The following is a 21,251-nucleotide window of genomic DNA, read 5'->3' on the forward strand; positions in this document are numbered from 1 at the left end:
ACCAGAATTCAAAAGCATCAATTCTTCGGCGATCAGTCTTCATTAAAGAAAGACCCATAGACATGTAGCCTGGCCAACTCTGAAATCCTAACCCCACTTACCTGGGAGCAAGTCATCACAAAATGTCAGAGCAGAAGCTGCCAGTTGCTCTTTGCTCTGTGCCACGCCAACCGTTCCATTAGGCAAAGTGAGGCAATTGACTCAGGTGGCAGATGCTTGTAGGTCAGCAGCAGCACATCTGGGATATTTCTCCGAGATCTCCCCCCAACCATTCCCCTCTGCTGGAGATCAAAACGCAGTGTACCACAGGCCTTGCATACGTCTCCTAAATTAACCTGTTGTCCTCAGGTGCACTAGAAGAACATTCCCCTGCAATCAGTGTTGAAGTGAGATTCAACTGCCATTCCATTTAGCTTCTGTACATGGGATGAGGGGGTACCAACTTCTCCCTAGCCTCAGGCAGCACAATTCCTTGAGCCGGCCCTGAGAGGGCGGACCTCTGTTCCAAATTTCTGGTGCCCTTCCCCACATCTGCCTTCCCTCGCTTCACCCCCGACTTGACAGGAGCCAAGCAGAGGAAATATAATTTGTCACCTTCCCCCGGTTCCTGTGCCTGGGAGGGCAGACTAGGAAAGCACACATAAAACATTGATATCAGTAGTGATTACTTAGCCTTCTTTATGCATCGTGGAGTTTCATAGACGTTGAATAATAGATTCTGATTCGTAATGGCCTTTTGCAGAAAGGCATTTTTCACTTCTCCTCCTCTCGTTCTGCTCCCAGGTGGGGCGGGACGGTGGTTCTTTTCATTAGCAGGGAAGCTTCAGCTAACCTTAGTGTGGCTGGCAGAGGCTGAGGCCCACTGAGGTCACTTGCCATGATGGCTCCCTTTCTGCCTCCAGGAGAAGTCTTCCTCTCAATCCCATGAATTTGCTGTTTCGCTCGGGTTCTGTGGACTGGAGGAGCCACTGGCCTGAAGCATCAGGGCTTTTGGTGTGTTCTGGTGGTTCAGTATGGGCAAAGTACATTGGCCAGGTGGTGAGCAAGCAGACCAGAGAAGCCAGGCAGGATGAAAGGCCCGTATGGTACTGCAGAGGGAGAGATCAGCCAGTGTGGTGTAGTGGTTAAGAGCGGTAGTCTCGTAATCTGGTGAACCGGGTTCGCTTCCCTGCTCCTCCACATGCAGCTGCTGGGTGACCTTGGGCCAGTCACACTTCTCTGAAGTCTCTCAGCCCCACTCACCTCACAGAGTGTTTGTTGCGAGGGAGGAAGGGAAAGGAGAATGTTAGCTGCTTTGAGACTGAGTGATAAAGCGGGATATCAAATCCAAACTTCTCCTCCTCCTCTTCGCCTCCCAAGTGTGGGAAGGCATATGCAAACTATATGCCAATCAGTGTCCTCCCTCATTGGTCGTCTCTTTTGCTGATGCATCAGTGGCCAACTTATCAGAGCATACAGAGCCACACTGTGCCCCCTCCCACTTCTTCTTTCCATCTCTAAATGACACCAGTTTATATTAAATGCAGAAAAGGGAGCTCTTAAAATTGTTTGGAGAAAGAGCAGATGTCGTTACTTAAGTGCTATGATCTTAAACTGAAATAACTTTACTTGGTTAATTGATTTTATTTCCCTGGCTATCTGAAGCAATAGCCTTCTTCCCCTTTTTGGAAGGAAAGGCATTGCGTGTTTTAACACAGACACGTCCCCATAAAACAAGGAAGTTGAGAAGCAGCCTTAAAACTTTTTTGGAGGTGAAATCTTGTAACACACTACCTGATTATCTGTACTAAATCACAGGAAAGTCCTAGGAAAGACAAGCTGGCCAGAATTTACCATATTTTTCGCTCTATAAGACGCACCAGACCACAAGACGCACCTAGTTTTTGGAGGAGGAAAACAAGAAAAAAATATTCTGAATCTCAGAAGCCAGAACAGCAAGAGGGATCGCTGTGCAGTGAAAGCAGCAATCCCTCTTGCTGTTCTGGCTTCTGGGATAGCTGCGCAGCCTGCATTCGCTCCATAAGATGCACACACATTTCCCCTTACTTTTTAGGAGGGAAAAAGTCAGTCTTATAGAGCAAAAAATACGGTATTCACTGCAGGACTTAGGAACATTTTGCAGGTGAAGGAAAGATGGAGAAAGCAGGTAGAGAAAAGTCCCTGCCCCCTCTCTCATAATACTAGAACTCATTGGCATCCAATGAAATCGAATGTTGGGAGATTCAGGAAAAATGAAAGTAAGTAATTCTTAATGCATTGCATAGTTAAACCATGGAATTCAATCCAACAGGAGGCAGTGATTGTTGGTTGTTTCTCCTGAGTCATGCAGAGTCATGCAGCAGTTTCAGCCCAGGTGATGAAGTTGACATCACACACAAGGCTTTGAAGATGACTCTGTACTTGCAGGATGGCAACTATTAACAAGCAGTGGTGTTTATTAACAAGCAGGGACGCGGGTGGCGCTGTGGTCTAAACCACTGAGCCTCTTGGGCTTGCCGATCAGAAGGTTGGCTGTTCGAATCCCCACGACGGGGTGAGCTTCCGTTGCTCAGTCCCAGCTCCTGCCAACCTAGCAGTTCGAAAGCACGCAGGAAAACAAAGTGCAAGTAGATAAATAGGTACTGTCCTGGCGGGAAGGTAAACGGCGTTTCCGTGCACTGCTCAGTTTTCGGTGTTCCATTGCACCAGAAGCAGCTTAGTCCTGCTGGCCACATGACCCGGAAAAACTGTCTGCAGACAAACACCGGCTCCCTCGGCCTGTAAAGTGAGATGAGCGTTGCAACCCTAGAGTCGTCTGTGACTGGACTTAACTGTCAGGGGTCCTTTACCTTTAGTGTATATGCATATCAAGTCCAATCCAATGCATTTGTCTCCCTTGAGCCCAAGAGAGGGTCTTTTTTGCTTCTTGCTTCCAAAACTCCTTTGTAGTAGTGCAAAAGTTATCAGCCCATTGCTTGTCTGACCTCACAATCTCCTCGGGACACAGCGTCTGACGGAAGTTTCCATGCTCAGCAAAACAATGGCGAAACAAAACCAGCCAACCTCCAACTCCCTTCCCTCCTTCCGCTATCTAAGACGCTTTTAAGGGGACTTTAGAAATTCGCAAGGAAATGATTCGGCTTATCGTTGACCTTAAGAGGAGTCACAAGATTTTGCAGCTGTTACATAGCATTGGTTCCGATCCGAAGGCAGAATGTGTAGCCCTTCTGCAAGAAACACTCGGTTTGGGTTTGCCGGTTCTCTCTTTGTCTCCCTTCATCTTAAAAATATATCTGACTGAGCTATAAATACCTCGCTTGAAAGGAAAGTGAGGCGTCATGCCAGGGAGGGGAAGGAAATAAAGCGTTGGTGGTTTGTACTGAATCATGCTCTGCCATAATAAATATTACGAATGAGTGGGGCTTCCCCCAGATATTTGCAGGCCAAGGCTGGATGCTGTTTCAAAAGGAGTTTTGAGCTGCAAATGAGACCAATAGATCGGCTTCAAGTCGTACCCGGGAGACAACTTTCCCTTTTCCCCTGAATGTTTGCTGCGTATGTTGCCCATCTGTTGAAAACAACAGACCGCTTTCAAACCCCGACATGTATATTACATCCCCTTCACATTGTTTTGATTATTACATTTTTTGAAAGCAAACACACACTGTGGAATCCCAGATACCAAAGAAGACTCTATGTACCACTTTTTCCATGTACGGAACTATTTCAGGCGGGGTCCCTATGGGCTGCTGCAGACCTGCATGCCCAGCAGGAAAAGCTTGCCAATACAAAAAGGTCTTCAGTTGTTTCTGGAATATACAGATAGAGAATGCCTGTTGCACGAAAAAGCTCTGGGAATTGGGGGAAAGTTGTTTTGGTGATGGCATGGATGCTAGCCAATCCGTGGGTGGCTTTTCCTCAAGCAAACTGGAATTCTGAAAATTGCAACCTGGTTCTTCTCTGCCTCTGTCCCAATCCTACATGGTTAATAAAACGTTAGCTAGATTTTATTTTAGCTAGATTTTAACCTATTAATCTAACAATTCCATCGGTTTAAATATTTCAGTGCTATGTTCTTCAGGGTTTACAGTGGAGGGGGAAATGGTACATTTAGAGTGAACAGATTATTGTCTGTCTCAACCCAATAATTCTAACTTGTTTGCCTGTGCACTGCTTTCATAGTGAGCTGGCATGCATATATTTTAGATCAAGTTCTTTCTGTGTTAGCAGCCACAATCGTGTGCTTCTAAGGATGCTGAACACTTTTTCCCCCTTCCCTTTTGCAAAATGGCAATAACAGTTACCGGCTGATTAAGGAAAACATTGCTGCGGATCATTCTAATTGATTTGAATGCATGTGTTTTTCCTTATTGGTTTAGTTGGAGGGGTCTATTTAAACAAATAGCACTGTCATTCTGAACCGTAATTAGATAATAAATTAATAGATAAATGGATTAGAAAGTTCACCCACTCCTGCTCAAAGCATAAGAATGAGCTGCTCAGTATTTGCAATGCTAATAAATGGCTTAAGGAATGAACTTGGGAAGAAGGAAGATATGGAAACCGAAAACTAGTGAGGATAACTTTACCATCTCCGTGGACTTAAAGATAGTAAATGTCATACCTGGTTGAAGTTCTAGGACAGGGGTCAGCAAACTTTTTCAGCCATGGGCTGGTCCACCATCCCTCAGACCATGTGGTGGGCTGGACTATATTTTGGGAAGAAAAAAAATGAACGAATTCCTATGCCCCAGAAATAGCCCAGAGATGCGTTTTAAATAAAAGCACACATTCTACTCATGTAAAAACACCAGGCAGGCCCCACAAATAACCCAGAGATACATTTTAAATAAAAAGACACATTCTACTCATGTAAAAACGCGCTGATTCCTGGACCGTCCGCAGGCCAGACTGAGAAGGCAATTGGGTTGCATCCGGCCCACGGGCCGTAGGTTGCCTACCCCTGTTCTAGGAGAAGGAAAATATTTGGGAGATGAAAAGGTTAAGAAATAAACCCTACAAAAGTCCCTAAGACGGTTGGATGGCACCTTGTACGCCTCCTTCCAGCAACTCCTTCTGATAAGCTGGTGCCAAATGCTTGCTCTGCTTTCCTTTGGAGCACATCCATGAGGTCGATAAGGTCTTGTAATCTGGGCAGCCCAGGACCTCTAGACCCACTGCCCAGGCTTGCTCCCCAGGGAGGTCCCTTCGGTGCTGCTAACACAGTGGTTTGACGTCACCCCTGGAGGAACACCCCGTTGTCTCTCAAGACAGACAGATGCCAATAGCTGAAGCCCATCAGTCCTCTGTAACATGTGGAGTAACTAACAGCCCTCCTCTAGATCATCTCAATGACTGAGCGGTCAAATGAGGGTTCAGGGAGTCCTTAAGGTATCCTGCCTCCAGGGCTTTTCATGTTGATACAAGAACCTTGAACTTGGCTTGGTAGCATAAGAGCAGTCAGTGCAGGTCTTTTAGCAGAGGCACCCCATACTGCCAGCTGTCCGACCCCATTAGAAGAGGAAGAAAGAAAACCTAGGCACTAGTTCTTAGGGTGTTTCCAGACCGTTGCTGGTTTTTGAATAATTAATATAATATAATATAATATAATATAATAATTTGTTCCCCGCCCATCTGGCTGGGTTTCCCCAGCCACTCTGAGTGGCTTCTCCACCCCCATCGTTCTGCCCAGACACTGAGGTCCAGCTCTGAGGGCCTTCTGGCGGTTCCCTCGCTGTGGGAAGTGAAGTTACAGGGAAGCAGGCAAAGGGCCTTCTCAGTGGTGGCACCCTCCCTGTGGAACGCCCTCCCACCAGATGTCAAAGAGAAAAACAATTACCAGACTTTTAGAAGACAACTGAAGGCAGCCCTATTTAGGGAAGGTTTTAAAGTTTAATAGATACCCAAATAGAAGGATACCCAAATAGATTATTGTAGTTTAATATTCTGTTGGATGCCGCCCAGAGTGACTGGGGAAGCCCAGCCAGATGGGCAGGGTATAAATAATAAATTATTATTATTATTATGGGTGCTGCCAGGTGATTCTGGGTGGAGAGAGGAGCCTGATAGAGCTGCTTTCTCAAGTGAGCTGACGGTGGCCCCGATTCTCTTCACTTCCTCAGTTACAGGCAAATGGAGTGGCTCCGTTTGGCACGACGGGTTACACGTGCCGTTTCCTCTTCCTCCAAAGCCGAGCTATTTAATTTGTATGAACTGACAGGCATATCTTCCTCTCCTTCTCAATATGCACATCCTCTTTTTGGGTCATTGGCTGCTATTTTTTTTATTATTAAAAAAAAACAACCCACAAAGAACATTGCTTCTTCCTGAGGACAGGACGTCTCTCTCTCTCTCTTTCTTTCTCTCTCTCTCTCTCTGCCTAAATAAATGGCTCAAGTGGGTATAATTAAGAGTGCAAAAAGATTAGCATCGAGACATATATAATGCAGAAAAGTGTGACATCACTGTAGAGACTTGGGGGCCAGGATGCAAAAAGTATTTCAATTACCTTGAGAAAATGTCCCTGTCCTCAACATTAATTTATCTGGAATAACGATCGCGCTCTGGTTGCATACTCATAAAAGTTACTACTGATTGCAGCCCCAATTTTGACCCATTGGAAAGTCCCCATCTGCGCCCCTGTCTAGCCATCTTGACAGGGGATTCAAAAAGGGTGGTTAAAGATGCAATCCTGAGGTAGGAGGGATGGGAAGAACTGAAGGCTAGAAGGGCAGACATACAGGTAAAGCGGTGTCCTCAAATTCCTCCATTTTTTCCTGGTCCTCTGGGAAGAGAAATCCACTGACTAATCTCCAGGTGTGGTGTACAGTGGTACCTCGGGTTACATACGCTTCAGGTTACAGACTCCGCTAACCCAGAAATAGTGCTTCAGGTTAAGAACTTTGCTTCAGGATGAGAACAAAAATCATGCTCTGGTGGCGCGGCGGCGGCAGGAGGCCCCATTAACTAAAGTGGTGCTTCAGGGTAAGAACAGTTTCAGGTTAAGTACGGACCTCCGGAACGAATTAAGTACTTTACCCGAGGTACCACTGTAGTTCTGTCTCTGGTCTGCTGCCTGTTGGAAGACTGGAAAGACTATTGGCCTCTTCTAGGGCAAGACCTGTGGAACACAGGAAGATGCCCTCTACTGGGTCAGAACATTGGTCCATCCATCTCAGGGTTGTCTACGCCGCTGCTCTTCAACTGATGCGTTGGGACCCACATTCGCTCCAAGGCGGGTTACAACGGCCGCACTACCACCATGCTAAAAGGTTAAGAAATGGGACCCCAAATGCATGTTTGGGGTGAAGGTGGGTCCTGGAACTTGTTGAAGGCTATCTGTCTATGCCAGGGGTCAGCAAGGCTTACCGGGCATGGCCTAGATCACTCCCATGGAGATCCTCTGTGGGCCGGACCAACGCAGCGCAACACCGGAAATCACATCTGCGCATGCCCAGATGCCGAAAATTGTGCCTTCCCAGAAGTGATTTTCAGTGTCTGGGCATGTGCAGAAGCAATTTCCGGCGCCATGGACATCATAGCTGTCAACCGTCCCTTATTTGGCAGGAAACTCCCTTATCCCAGTGCCGTGTCCTGCTGCTGTCCCGGATTGATGATGTCCCTTAAATTTCCCGGGTTTCATGCTCGCCCGGCTCGGGAGGGAAGCAGCGGCTCAGGGTCCTCCACTGTGAGAGAGTGCGTGTGCATGAGCTGCCGCGTCTCCATCTCTCCCTTTCCCCCCTCAGGGGTGTGTCGTGAGGAGATGGGTGGCAGCGGGCAGGCAGGCAGCCCCTCTCTTGCGAGACTTCCGCCGCGCTGCCAGGGGAAGCCGGAGGCGGCTGAGGAGGCGGCCTGAGGGAGGAGGAAGAGGAGGGGATGGGGAGGGACAAAGAAGGGCAGCGCTTCAAAGGCCGCCACCGCACCGCAACTGCCTCATGCCCGGCTCGCGGGCTTGTCGAGTGGGTGGCTTGGTTCGGGGGCGGCTCATGGGCTGGTTAAATGGCCTCTGTGGGCTGCTTCTGACCCACGGGCCTTAGGTTGCCGACCTCTGGTCTATGCCGATCCATTTCGCCACCACTGGTTGGCAGCAGCTGTTCAGGGTTCCAGACAGGGAGTCTCTCCTATAGCTATCTGGAGATCCCAGGAGTTGAACCCGTGACCTTCCACATTCAGAGCAGATGCTCTTCCACTGAGCGCTATACACTCCTGTAATGGCAGCAGAGGAGGCATCAGTCATGGCTCTCCCTCTTCAAGTCTGGACCTCTCTACATGGCTCTCCCTCTTCAAGTCTGGTACCTTGGTTCTCAATCCATTCCGGAAGTCTGTTCCAAAACCAAAGCATTCCAAAACCAAGGCACGCTTTCCCATAGAAAGTAATGCAAAATGGATTTATCCGTTCCAGACTTTTAAAAGCAACCCCTAAAACAGCAATTTAGCATGAATTTTACTATCCAACGAGACCATTGATCCATAAAACAAAAGCAAGAAACAATGTACAGTGGTACCTCAGGTTAAGTACTTAATTCGTTCCGGAGGTCTGTTCTTAACCTGAAACTGTTCTTAACCTGAAGCACCACTTTAGCTAATGGGGCCTCCTGCTGCTGCCGCGCCGCCGGAGCCCAATTTCTGTTCTTATCCTGAAGCAAAGTTCTTAACCTGAAGCACTATTTCTGGGTTAGTGTAGTGTGTAACCTGAAGCGTATGTAACCTGAAGCGTATGCAACCCAAGGTACCACTGTACTGCAGTCACACAGTCAATTCATCAGCAGCTGATCCATCAAATCGGAAGCGTAACACTCAAAATGGAGGTGTGGCACTCAAAACGGAGCACGTTTGGCTTCCGAAAAAAGGTTGCAAACCAGAACACTTACTTCCGGGTTTGCGTTCCACGTTGTTTGAGTACCAAGGCATTTGAGAACCAAGGTACCACTATATCCAATGATTCCTGAAATGCCACCACCTGGGACCATCAAATTGTAGCCTCATAGAAAGGTTATAAAAAGAAAATCTAGTCTATATTTTTTTGCAACAGCCTGCTTACTATGTCAGCAACGTTTTCACAGCTCTTGTGGTTGGTTGGAAAAGAGCCGTTCCAGCGGCGTCAGGGAGAAATCTGGAAAGGGTTTAATTTCCATCCTATCAGGGGTCAAGTCCCCACAAAGTCTCTTAACAAGCCAAGCCTGTCATTACATTCTCTCCCCCCCCCCTTGACTTTTATCATTAATAGTCTGATTAGCAACCGCTTGGGAGCAGAAACGTCCATTGTGCAGAACACAGAAATTACGTTTCATCAGACATTGCGAAGCTCATCATTCATGTCATTGAAACCTTGGTGGAATGGAAGTACTTGAGAATATATTAGAGGGAGCAATCACAGTTTGCTCTTGGGGTGGGCAGTGTGACCTATAAGAGGTCCTTTGTACTTCCTCCGCTTCTAATATCTGCGATCGTTGACTTTTACCTCTGCCATTGTGCCGCTTAATTGTGACTCTTCCCCTTTGCCTACAAAGGAAGGGGGTGCCCCTCTTTGCTTTCTGATTGCGACAAGCTTAGGTTCTGTTTTGTGTGTGGCTCAGCAGTCGGAAATCCACAAGGCACCTGTACTGCGAAATTGTTGGACTTCAAGGGACGACTGGGTTTTAAGTCGGCTTAGTAGCTGGGTGATGACGGCCGCCAATTCTTGCAGTGACATCCGTGCCCCTCGGTCTCAAAAGGGATGGGGAAATGGAAAATTGAATGACACACATTTTTCGCCTCTTATGTCCTTTTCTCTTGCGTGCCCCTGTTGGTCTGGTAACGCAGATTAATTTAATCAGGGTGTGTGCCTTAAAACAAATATTAAATGTACTTCGTGCCTCTCTCTCTTTATCCCCCAATTCCAGCGGGTTGACCCTGAAGTTAATGAAGAAGGGTCCTTTTGCACCTTCTCCCTGCTATCTGCAAAGTTTTGCATAATGTAATAGAGTCGGCTGATAGACTACAGCCCAGTGCTCCGAGATGGAGGGGGGGTGTATCTCCTCCAGGAAGAAAATAAAAGCTTGAATATGTGCGTGGTGGGAGGGAGGGGATCTTTGATCAGGGCTTGGTCTCCTGAATCAGAATGACAGCTGGCTTCATTGGATTTCAGCAAAGCAATAAAAAAAGAAGGCAAAGAAAAGCCCAAACGGTGGAGCCTATTGTGAATAAATTGCTTGCTTCTCCTCATGCATAGCCATGTCTGTTGCGATTTTGTTCGTAATTTCTTTTCTAATTGTGTAAGTTACTTCCCATGAAATTCTATACAAGGAAGTGTTTGGCCGGGCATTGTTCTCGTGTTCAATTTAAGACATATGTTCTCCTGCAGATTGTGTAAATCAATATATTTCCCCGGCACAAGACCCGTGTTCAGAAACGGCCGGCGGCTTGTAGGGCCCCACAAGCGGAAGTGCCTCAACACCACAATTGTTGTAGTGGGCATTGTTGCACCAACAGAGGAGTATTATTATTATTACTATTACTATTATTATTATTATTATTATTATTATTACTATTAATTTAAGTCTCTATACCGCCCTTCACCCGAGGATCACAGGGAGGTATGCAATATAAAAACACAAAAGTACACAACGTATGTACCAAAACAATGCTCCCACAGTTTAAAAGATACAGGGTGGGCTACAACGAAATGAAAGCAGAAGGCAGGTCTCTGCCCCAAGGAGTTTACAATCTAAACTTAGTCTATGATAGTGATGTCCCTAGACAGGTTTCCCCTACTCTGATCTGTCATTTATTTTAAAGTAAGTATATTGCCCTCATGGAAAAAAGTTAGGGGCAAAATGTACAGGTACCTTCCAAGGGATAAATGCGAAATAAGAAATGTGATGTTGCCAATCTGCTATTAGGCAGCAACTGTGTGTGTGTGTGTGAGAGAGAGAGAGAGAGAACAATATTGTCTGATCTCCTCTAGAGTTGGACGATATATTGTCCAAAACCGTTTTGAAGTCCTTATCAGGATATTGGTTTCATAATTTCTGACCCGGCAATGTATTGCAAATCACGATGTGTGTGTGTGTGTGTGTGTGCTATGCAAAAATCACAATGCAGGGAAAACCATGAAGCCAGCCAGCTCCTCTACATAGCTCCATCCTTATTTCAGACATCGTGAATATATCAGTATGTCACAATGTTTAGCTGGCGACGGTGCTTTTTTTCTGGGGGAACGCAGGGGTACGCATACCCCTAAACATTTTGTGAATCTTTGTACTTTAGTCCATTTACTATATTTATTTTTCCTGATTTGAACTATAAAATGGTGGTTTTCTTGAGTCAAAATGAGAATACCTCTAAACAATTTTTTAGGGGGGGGAGCACTGGCTGGCGAGGTAAAGGGTAAAGGGACCCCTGACCGTTAGGTCCAGTCACGGACGACTCTGGAATTGCGGCGCTCATCTCGCTTTATTGGCAAAGGGAGCCGGCATACAGCTTCCGGGTCATGTGGCCATCATGACTAAGCCGCTTCTGGCGAACCAGAGCAGTGCACAGAAATGCCGTTTACCTTCCCGCCGAAACGATACCTATTTATCTACTTGCACTTTGACGTGCTTTTGAACTGCTAGGTTGGCAGGAGCAGGGACCGAGCAATGGGAGCTCACCCCGTCACGGGGTTTCGAACCGCCAACCTTTTAATCGGCAAGTCCTAGGCTCTGTGGTTTAACCCACAGCGCCATCCGCATCCCCCTGGCTGGCAATATATCACATTTTTAAAAACCAGATATCGCCCAGCCCTAATCTCCACAAACAGGTCCAGCAGTACATAGCTGACTTCTCACGGTAGGCTTGCAGTTGTCACAGGTGACAACATACGCCAAAGCAGCTATTTTGTGACTGCCGCCAGCACTCTCTCAAAATTCAAAATCTGTTCACCTGTCCAAAAAGAGTTGGCAACTCTTTTCGCAGGACATACTTACTGCTCGCAGGACATGGAAGTTAAGCCCAGGTGCCTTAACTTGCGGTTCCCTTCCTCCATCTGCCTCATTGCAATATGCACTGACTATTGGAGATGCAAGGATTCAATACGGGAACTTTTGCATGGAGGGAAGCTGGTCCGCCACTGAGGGAATGAACTTACAGCTGCAGTCCTAGATGTGCATATTTCAAAGTCAGGCTTTTTGAGATCTGTGGGGTTTTGCTTTCGAGCAAACGTGAGTTGAGATCCGGCTGGGAATTTAGCTTTGTTGCATTTGCTAAAACTGGCACCTAAGTGTTGTGTGTGTGTTTAGGAGGGTGGAAAGTTGTATTTTTAAATGAGATTAATGCAGGTCAGGCTGTTGTCATGCACCTACCGGTTCGTTCAGAATGACGGTTCCTGAAGGTCGTTTTACTTACCGTAACTGTTCCTTCAGAGTGGGGAGGAAAGAAACACTTGATTTTGATCGAGTGTAAACAATAAAAAATAAGGTGCTGTATCTACAGGAGTCCAGACAGTAGTCCTTTCTCATTCCATCAGAAAGCTTTTCAGAATGGAAACGCAGGACAAAAGGTTTTATCTGGCTGATAATTTAGCCCCGAAGGACTTTGGAGATATGACGCAGCTTCACATTTGGCAGATACATCCAAATCCTTTTGCCTACAGTTTGGTAGCAGATCGGATGAAAAACAACAAAATTTTAGAGGCATGTTGCATGAATTTCAATGTTGGCAAGATCAGACAGTCCATCCGAAACGAATATTCTACTGATTTTTTGTTGTTGTTCTTTTTTCTAAGGGCATGTAACTAGGGGCTCCTCCAGACAATCAGTTTACAGTGGTACCTTGGGTTAAGTACTTAATTCGTTCTGGAGGTCCGTTCTTAACCTGAAACTGTTCTTAACCTGAAGCACCAATTTAGCTAATGGGTCCTCCTGCTGCTGTCGCGCTGCTGGAGCACGATTTCTGTTCTCATCCTGAAGCAAAGTTCTTAACCCAAGGTACTATTTCTGGGTTCGTGGAGTCTGTAACCTGAAGAGTCTGTGTATGTAACCCGAGGTACCACTGTATTGCGCTTTTATAATAATAATAATAATTTATTATTTATACCCCGCCCATCTGGCTGGGCCTCCCCAGCCACTCTGGGCGGCTTCCATAGAAACCAAAAATACACTAAAATATCACACGTTAAAAACTTCCCTAGATTGTTGAGGCTTGCATGTATAATCTTAATAAAAAATAACGGTAAGCCCAGGACCAAAGCTATTGTCTGTGGAGGTTTTTTTGTTCCTCGTCTCAGCATCTTCAGTGCCATGCTTTAAAAAATAAGCTACAATGACATGTTTTTGTCCTGGGATATATGATAAAGGTTATAAATAGTGTTAAAAAATTATATATATATATATATATGAAGCAAAATTTTTTTTAAAAAAATGTAGTTTGGTCCAAACAAACATAATAAATTGTTTAAAAAGGCTTTGTTGTTCAGTCCTGACAAAGCTAACATATTTTATAAAGTATCTTATTAAATTTTTAGATGTGTTAGAAGTTTTCAGGAGAAAAGTTTGATTAATGAATCAAATTTTAATAAGGGTTTAAACAAAAAATTGTAGTTGCATTTATATTTTGTATAGTATAGTGTTGACTGCAATTAACCGATAATTAATCAGTTTAGTTGAATCTCGTTTTAGGGGTTTGGCGAGAAAAAAATTTGATTAAACATGAAAAATTGTTGGTAGGGGGGTAGGGGGGTTTGCCATAAAAAATGTATTTTTTTTTAGTTAAATTTTAATTTATATGGTTAAATTTAGTATTGTGATTAATTTAGTTGTTATAGAAAAAATATTAATATTTTTTTTAGTTTCGTGTGATGAGCACGGACGCAGAGTATTGTATATAAAATTTTGCATTAGGGGTTTTTTTTGAAAATTAAATTAAAAATTTGTTAAAATTTATCAAAAAATGTATGGGAAATTTTACGGTTGCGTTCGTGGTGTAAAAAAATATGTCTACCAAGCATTAAGGAAATAATACCATATAGAGAGCTTGCGCGAAGTCCATTGCACTGTTAGTTCAGGTTAAAACTGGATTGGTAGGAGCACTTGAGATGAGGTCTGAAGGGAAAGAGAAATAAAAAATACCAGCCGCCAGGAAAACCAGTTATGCTATGAGCAAGGGTAAGAGGGTAACTAACCCATTAACCAGAGGCCTTGGAAAAGGTGAGAAAGTGGTGATGGAGAGTAGAATGGTCCTGACCTAACAACCAGAGGCCTTGGAAAAGGTGAGAAAGTGGTGCAACCTCATGTAATGGACGTGAGACTAGGGAGGGGGGCCTTATGTGCAGGGGTTGATGATTCTCACGTGAGAAGCTAGATTAAGAGATAACCATGTATAAAATACACTTCCGTGTTGAAGAGAATGATTGCAGGTAATGTCTGAATGTAAGATTATGGAGGGTAGTGATTAATGGATATCCATGAGGATGAACAGTAATGCACGATATACATAAATATTCTTAAGTTAAATATATAGGTTAATAATACTTACCGTATTTTTCCCTCTATAACACGCAGATTTTTTCTCCTAAAAAGGAAGGGGAAATGTCTGTGCGTGTTATTGAGCGAATGTGTGGTCCCTGGAGCCAAATGGCAAAAAAAATCAGGCAAAAATCAAATCGCGCGTCTCGGAGAAGGGAAACCTGAAAAGAGGAAGTGGCTGCTTTCCTGCATTCTGCCTCAGGGTCTTACTGCCCACCCTCCTCTGTTTCCTTGCTGTGTTTGCTCAAATGGAACAAAGAGCAGGGAAAGCCCCTCCCCTCCAGGCAAGCAGAGGGGAAAGCAGAGTGTCGTCTCTGTGCTCCGGTGCTGCTGAAAACATGCAGGAGGGAGAGAGAGAGAGAGAGAGAGAGAGAGAGAGAGAGAGAGAGAGAGAGAGAGAGAGCTGGCTGGCTTGGGTGGGTAGGTGAGGGAAAACTTTTGCCTTCCTTTCCTCCCTCCCGTTATACCCCTCTCCTGCATTCTTAGCCAGCTGCTTCTCTGCACACCCCTCTCGTGCTCCTTGTCCATTCTGTATTTTTCCTTCCTTCCCCACTTAAAATGTGGTTAAAAAGCATGGATCCACATGGATCCTCAGGATCTTTGCATTGGGTCACCCCAAATTCACCATCAGATCACATAGCATGTCCATGGCTACAGCCTGCCCCCCAAAAATCACACACGCACTGTTGCCTGGGGCTGCAATGGTGCAAAAATGTGGTTAAAAAGCATGGATCCACATGGATCCTCAGGATCTTTGCATTGGGTCACCCCAAATTCACCATCAGATCACATAGCATGTCCATGGCTACAGCCTGCCCCCCCCCCCAAAATCACACACCCACTGTTGCCTGGGGCTGCAATGGTGCAAAAACGTGGTTACAAAGCATGGATCCACAGGGATTCTCAGGATTTTTGCATTGGGTCACCCCAAATTCACCATCAGATCACATGTCTGTGGCCACAGCATGAAGCACAAAAATGATACATCCACTGTTTCATTCAGAATGTTTTTTCCCTTGTTTTCCTCCTCTAAAAACGATGTGCGTGTTATGGTCAGGTGCGTGTTATCGAGCGAAAAATACGGTAAATAATAGTCGTGTGGTAAATATATGTATGTACGATTAATTGATATGTATTATGTAAAATATATAGAAGATAGTATATATAGGGTATTCATGGGGTAAATATATTAATGTATAATTATACATATACGTATAATGTCTTATTTAAAGGATAATGTATATGTAATTTTTCATGGGGTAAATAGGTTAATGCACTATATGCATTATAGTAAATAAATCATCGGACAAGCCGCCCGGAGGCGGCTGAGGTGGGAGGCAAAAAAGCCGCCCAGAGGCGGCTGAGGTGCAGAAGATAGTTTAATGAAAATGCTAGTTTTGGGGGCTGGCGATGAGGGGTTATGGTCTTCTCTTTTGATGACCTAGGAGGGGGAAGGTCTCATTTCTGGTTTACAAGACCAGTGCTTTAGTTTTAAGCTACTAGGACGGGGTTATACACAAAAATCAGCAATAATTTGTTCTCATTTAAGATACACTTTTTATTTTATTTTTGCTCTTCTTCATCACTTTTCATCAGTTTTGTTAGAGTCCATTGGAACCCTTTCAAGTCCTGTCTGGAAATAAAAGTCATCGATCGATTATAAAATTCCTCCAGTTTAAGATGAAAATTTAATGTATTGGTATCGAATTCCAAAAACACAGTCTACTACGCAAGCTACATTGGACCTTTCAGTGCTAATCTATATTCCTCATTTGACTATCTGGAAACTTTGGATAAGGAAATAGGAGAGAGACTCAGGTAATATAAACAATTTATATTTCTGCAAACCGCTTGGAGATATTTTTTTACAACCAAGCAGTATATAAATCTTATGATAGATAGATAGATAGATAGATAGATAGATAGATAGATGATAGATAGATAGATGATAGATAGATAGATAGATAGAATTGAAACCAGCAGAGCTTAGGACTTGCTGATCAGAAGGTCGGTGGTTCGAATCCCCACGACGGGGTGAGCTCCCGTTGCTCGGTCCCTGCTCCTGCCAACATAGCAGTTTGAAAGCACAAAGTGCAAGTAGATAAATAGGTACCGCTCCGGCGGGAAGGAAAACGGCATTTCCGTGTGCTGCTCTGGTTCGCTGGAAGCGGCTTAATCATGCTGGCCACATGACCCGGAAGCTGTACGCCGGCTCCCTCGGCCAATAAAGCGAGATGAGTGCCGCAACCCCAGAATCGGCTACGACTGGACCTAATGGTCAGGGGTCCCTTTACCTTTACTTAAGTGGAAAAGCTACCTAGAGTGGCTGAAATATGAATACAAATAAGACTTAGCATAAAAGGAAAGAGGGATGGGCAGGGAAAAGGAAAACAAGCAAACGCAGACTCTGAATTTATTGATGTTTGATGGTGCTTATAACAACTAGCTGGGATGGAAGTAGTTGCTTAGAGTTAATGGATGTGGAGAAACAGCCTGGGTGACCCAACCCTCGTGGAAGTTACTGTAATGCAGCCTGAAGATGTTGGTCTTACAGGATGCGGCCTCGGGTTTCCCAGGCCTAGATGGAATGTGCTGCTTTTTTGTTACTCTGGTCCCCGCCGACAGGCTCATGTTATAAATAAGAAATCAGTATTGCGAGTTTGCAGGATGAGAGTGTTAATTCCTGTGTCAAGATGAAGCCAGCATGGGTAAGAATTAACCTCCTGCGGTAAAATTGCTCTGCAACTGATATCTGCAGCTGTTTGCAGAATGAAATAAATGGATGTGTGCACACAGGAATGCAGAGAATCGCAAGGTAGGGCTGGGAAGGAATTTGACCAGAATCCCAGGAGTGATGCTGTCAATCAGCACAGACAGTATTGAGCTCGGTGTATTTTCTTGCATTTAACTTGGAAAGTTCGGTACAAGAGGTAAAAGGAACTGGGAAGACAAATGAAAGCAAAAAAGAGGAAAGGTAGATCAAAGACTATTTATGTGCGCCACAACAGCAGCAATAACTTTATTAGCCCAAAGGTGGAAATTGCAAGAATTACCAACGATTGGGGACGCGGGTGGCGCTGTGGGTTCAACCACAGAGCCTAGGATTTGCCGATCAGAAGGTCGGCGGTTCGAATCCCCGTGACGGGGTGAGCTCCCGTTGCTCGGTCCCTGCTCCTGCCAACCTAGCAGTTCGAAAGCACATCAAGGTGCAAGTAGATAAATAGGTACAGCTCCGACCGGAAGGTAAACGGCGTTTCCGTGTGCTGCTCTGGTTCGCCAGAAGCGGCTTAGTCATGCTGGCCACATCACCTATCAGCCAATAAAGCAAGATGAGCGCTGCAACCCCAGAGTCGGCCACAACTGGACCTAATGGTCAGGGGTCCCTTTACCAGTACGTACTTTACCAACAATTGAGGAGTGGCAGACGAAGATGAAGGACTAAGTGGAATTAGCCAAGCTGACCGGTAGAATCCGGGACCAAGATGACCAAAAATTTCAAAGAGACTGGAGTAAATTTATTTGGTATATGAATAATTACTGTAAAAATGTGAAGACGCTAGCAGGACTGAAATAAACCCTGCAATGAACATTTTTAAAAACTTTTTAGACCAAAGAGACAGAGTTGATTATAAGGATACAAAGGTCAGAAGTCAAAAATTTAAAGTGCGATAAAAAGACTTGAAAATAGAAAACCTGTTGAAGGGATGGACGGAAGTCACAAGCTCAGCAGAGCATAGAGTATATTTGTTTGTTATTGGAATGTAAATTGAAATACTGTGTTAAAAAGGAAATTAATAAAAAAAATATTTTTTAAAAAAGAAAGCAAATGCTGGAGCTGTTCTGCCCTGTAGCACAGTGGTAAGGAATATGCTTTTAGTGCAGAACGTCACAGGTTCAATCCCTGAGTGCTATTAATCATTAATTAATATAGAACTATTATTTATTTCAGTTTTTTAGCCCGCCCTCAGGCGGGGCGGGGTACAGCTACTTAAAATTAAATACTGAAACCAGTTTAAAACAAATTAACAGTTGCAGGAACAGGGTCAGTCCTAACTATACAAACCCCAGGTGTCAAGGCGAGGGGTTCAAGAGCTGTGTCAAATACTTACTCCTACGATTTATATATCCTGTTCTTCCTCCCGGAGGAAAATAATAATAATTAATTTTAAAAGTGGGGGTGGGATAATAAACGATATTCATATTCTGTGCTGTTTGGATAGATTAGGGTAAGACATGTGATGCGGGTGGCTCTGTGAGTTAAACCACGGAGCCTAGGACTTGCCAATCAGAAGGTCGGCAGTTCGAATCCCCGCGACGGGGTGAGCTCCCGTTGCTCGGTCCCTGCTCCTGCCAACCTAGCAGTTCAAAAGCACGTCAAAGTGCAAGTAGATAAATAGGTACCGCTCTGGCGGGAAGGTAAACGGCGTTTCCGTTCGCTGCTCTGGTTCGCCAGAAGCGGCTTAGTCATGCTGGCCACATGCTGTACGCTGGCTCCCTTGGCCAATAAAGCGAGATGAGCGCCACAACCCCAGAGTCGGTCATGACTGGACCTAATGGTCAGGGGTCCCTTTACCTTTACCTTTTAGGGTAAGACACGTAAAGGCGTGCATCTAATTGATAGGTGTAAAAACAGGATCACCAGCGTTTGAAACAATAACAGCGCAGAACTGCAAGCAGGAAAAAAGAGCAAATATGCCCCCAAGTCTCACTGCGGCCTGCACATGGCAAAGGCAGAACTGAATTATAGCCACATTACACAAAGAGTCCAGCAATAAGTCCTCTTGTTACTTGCTGGCTGCAGGCCGTGCTGGATAATTGAATTCATTTGGAATAGATTCTCCGTCTCGAATTTGCTGTGGGAGCTAATAGCATCCTGTCTTTCAAATTCGAGGAAAATCCATAGTTGTCTGAGGGCCAAATGAGACGGTACATGGGAGGTGTGTGAACGGCCTCCTGGTTATTTTATTTCATTTTTAATCGAAAATGAGAGTTGAAGGCTGCGGTCGAGAGATGGAGAGTGCAGTGTTAGGAACACAGATATATAAGCTAGGCGCCAAATACAGTGGCGCCTCGGGTTACATACGCTTCAGGTTACATACGCTTCAGGTTACAGACTCCACGAACCCAGAAATAGTGCTTCAGGTTAAGAACTTTGCTTCAGGATAAGAACAGAAATCAGGCTCCGGCGGTGCAGCGGCAGCAGGAGGCCCCATTAGCTAAAGTGGTGCTTCAGGTTAAGAACAGTCTCAGGTAAAGAACGGACCTCCGGAACGAATTAAGTTCTTAACCTGAGGTACCACTGTAGCTCCTTAAACCAGGGTTACCGTTGAAAAAATGGACCATTTTTTGCGCCAGGTGGCTCAGAAGTCATATTTCTCACCCATATTTTTGGTTCCTGAAATTCATTCTGGTTGGGCAGATAAAATATAACAGGTAGAATTCTACAGGGTGTGTTGCTAGTGTGTGAAAATGGTCCAGATCCAAGGATCCCCAGTCACGCACCTCCAGATGGTAGAGACACCAGGCGCCATTTTGGCACCCGGGCATCTTCACTTGGTCACGAGTGGCCGCTACCCAGGTGTAAAATGCGGCTGGCGAATTTTGAACGCTGGAAGACACGCGTCTGTGTACATGTCAAAAATTCCCCCTACCCAACAGCGTTGCGTAGGCAGCAGGGAAGATTCAGGGTCCCTGGGGAAATGCAGGGCAAGATATTGGGCCCTTACCTTTCTCCATATGAGCAGTGGAGACTGATTCTTAGGGAAGTTTTTAATGTTTGATGTATTACGGTATTTGGATATTTAGTTGGAAGCAGCCCAGAGTGGCTGGGGAAGTCCAGCCAGATGGGCGGGGTATAAATAATAAATTGTTGTTGTTGTTGTTGTTGTTCGGGTTAGGGTTTGTTTGCTGAATTGTGCAAAGCGGGTTGCATGTGCACACACAGAAAGTCCATCCGTATATTGATATACAGTGGTACCTTGATTCTCAAACTTTGGTTCCAAAACCAAAGCGTTCCAAAACCAAGGCGTGCTTTCCCATAGAAAGTAATGCAAAACAGATTAATCCATTCCAGACTTTTAAAAACAACCCCTAAAACAGGAATTTAACATGAATTTTACTCTCTAATGAGACCAACTGATCCACAAAATGAAAGCAATAATCAATGTACTGTACTATAAAATAAATAAGACAGTATTGTAGATGCTGGGAACAATATTTTTATTTTTATTTTTTTTACTTGCTCTGATGATAGTCATTGTTTGGATGGGGGGCTTTTATTCATTTCCACAGTCACACAATCAGTCAGTCAGCTGAACTGGGTTCCACACAGTCACAAAAACAAATGAACTGAAAAAGCCTCAAAAACAAAAACGCAAAATCAATAGCAAAACCAAAAGCGCCAAATACAGTGGTACCTTGGTTCTCGAACTTAATCTGTTCCGGAAGTCTGTTTGACTTCCGAAATGTTTGAAAACCAAGGTGTGGCTTCGGCAGGTGCCCCAGAAACAATAGCCGTCAGCCGCATCGGACGTTTGGCTTCCAAAAAAGTTTGAAAACCGGAACACTTACTTCCAGGTTTTCGGTGTTTGGGAACCAAAGCATTTGAGAACCAGGGCGTTTGAGAACCAAGGTACCACTGTAGTCATCAATACCCATTGCTCTCAAGGGCAAGATGTCTGAGCCAGTTTTTAGCTGCCTCGATGATCCTTTTGGACTGAAAGGCAGGGAGATATATCTGTGCGTTAATTAATAAATAAAAAAATAAGGAACAATTAGCCGACAGGTAATTCT

At 44.8% G+C, this 21,251-nt stretch overlaps 1 protein-coding gene and 1 long non-coding RNA gene across 15 annotated transcripts in view; one reads left to right on the forward strand and one right to left on the reverse strand.

Moving 5' to 3' along the window:
* Nucleotides 1-21,251, forward strand: part of TENM4 (teneurin transmembrane protein 4) — a 645,582-nt gene that overhangs the window by 318,685 nt on the left and 305,646 nt on the right. The window lies entirely within an intron of this gene.
* LOC310760973 lies at nucleotides 13,322-15,803 on the reverse strand. Its single transcript, XR_014547140.1, has 2 exons — nucleotides 15,542-15,803; nucleotides 13,322-14,464 (listed from the first exon to the last, which is right to left on the reverse strand). It is a non-coding gene; the product is annotated as an uncharacterized lncRNA (long non-coding RNA).

Source organism: Podarcis filfolensis (assembly GCF_964270895.1).
Source record: "Podarcis filfolensis genome assembly, chromosome: 4".
In the NCBI taxonomy this organism is placed as follows: domain Eukaryota; kingdom Metazoa; phylum Chordata; class Lepidosauria; order Squamata; family Lacertidae; genus Podarcis; species Podarcis filfolensis.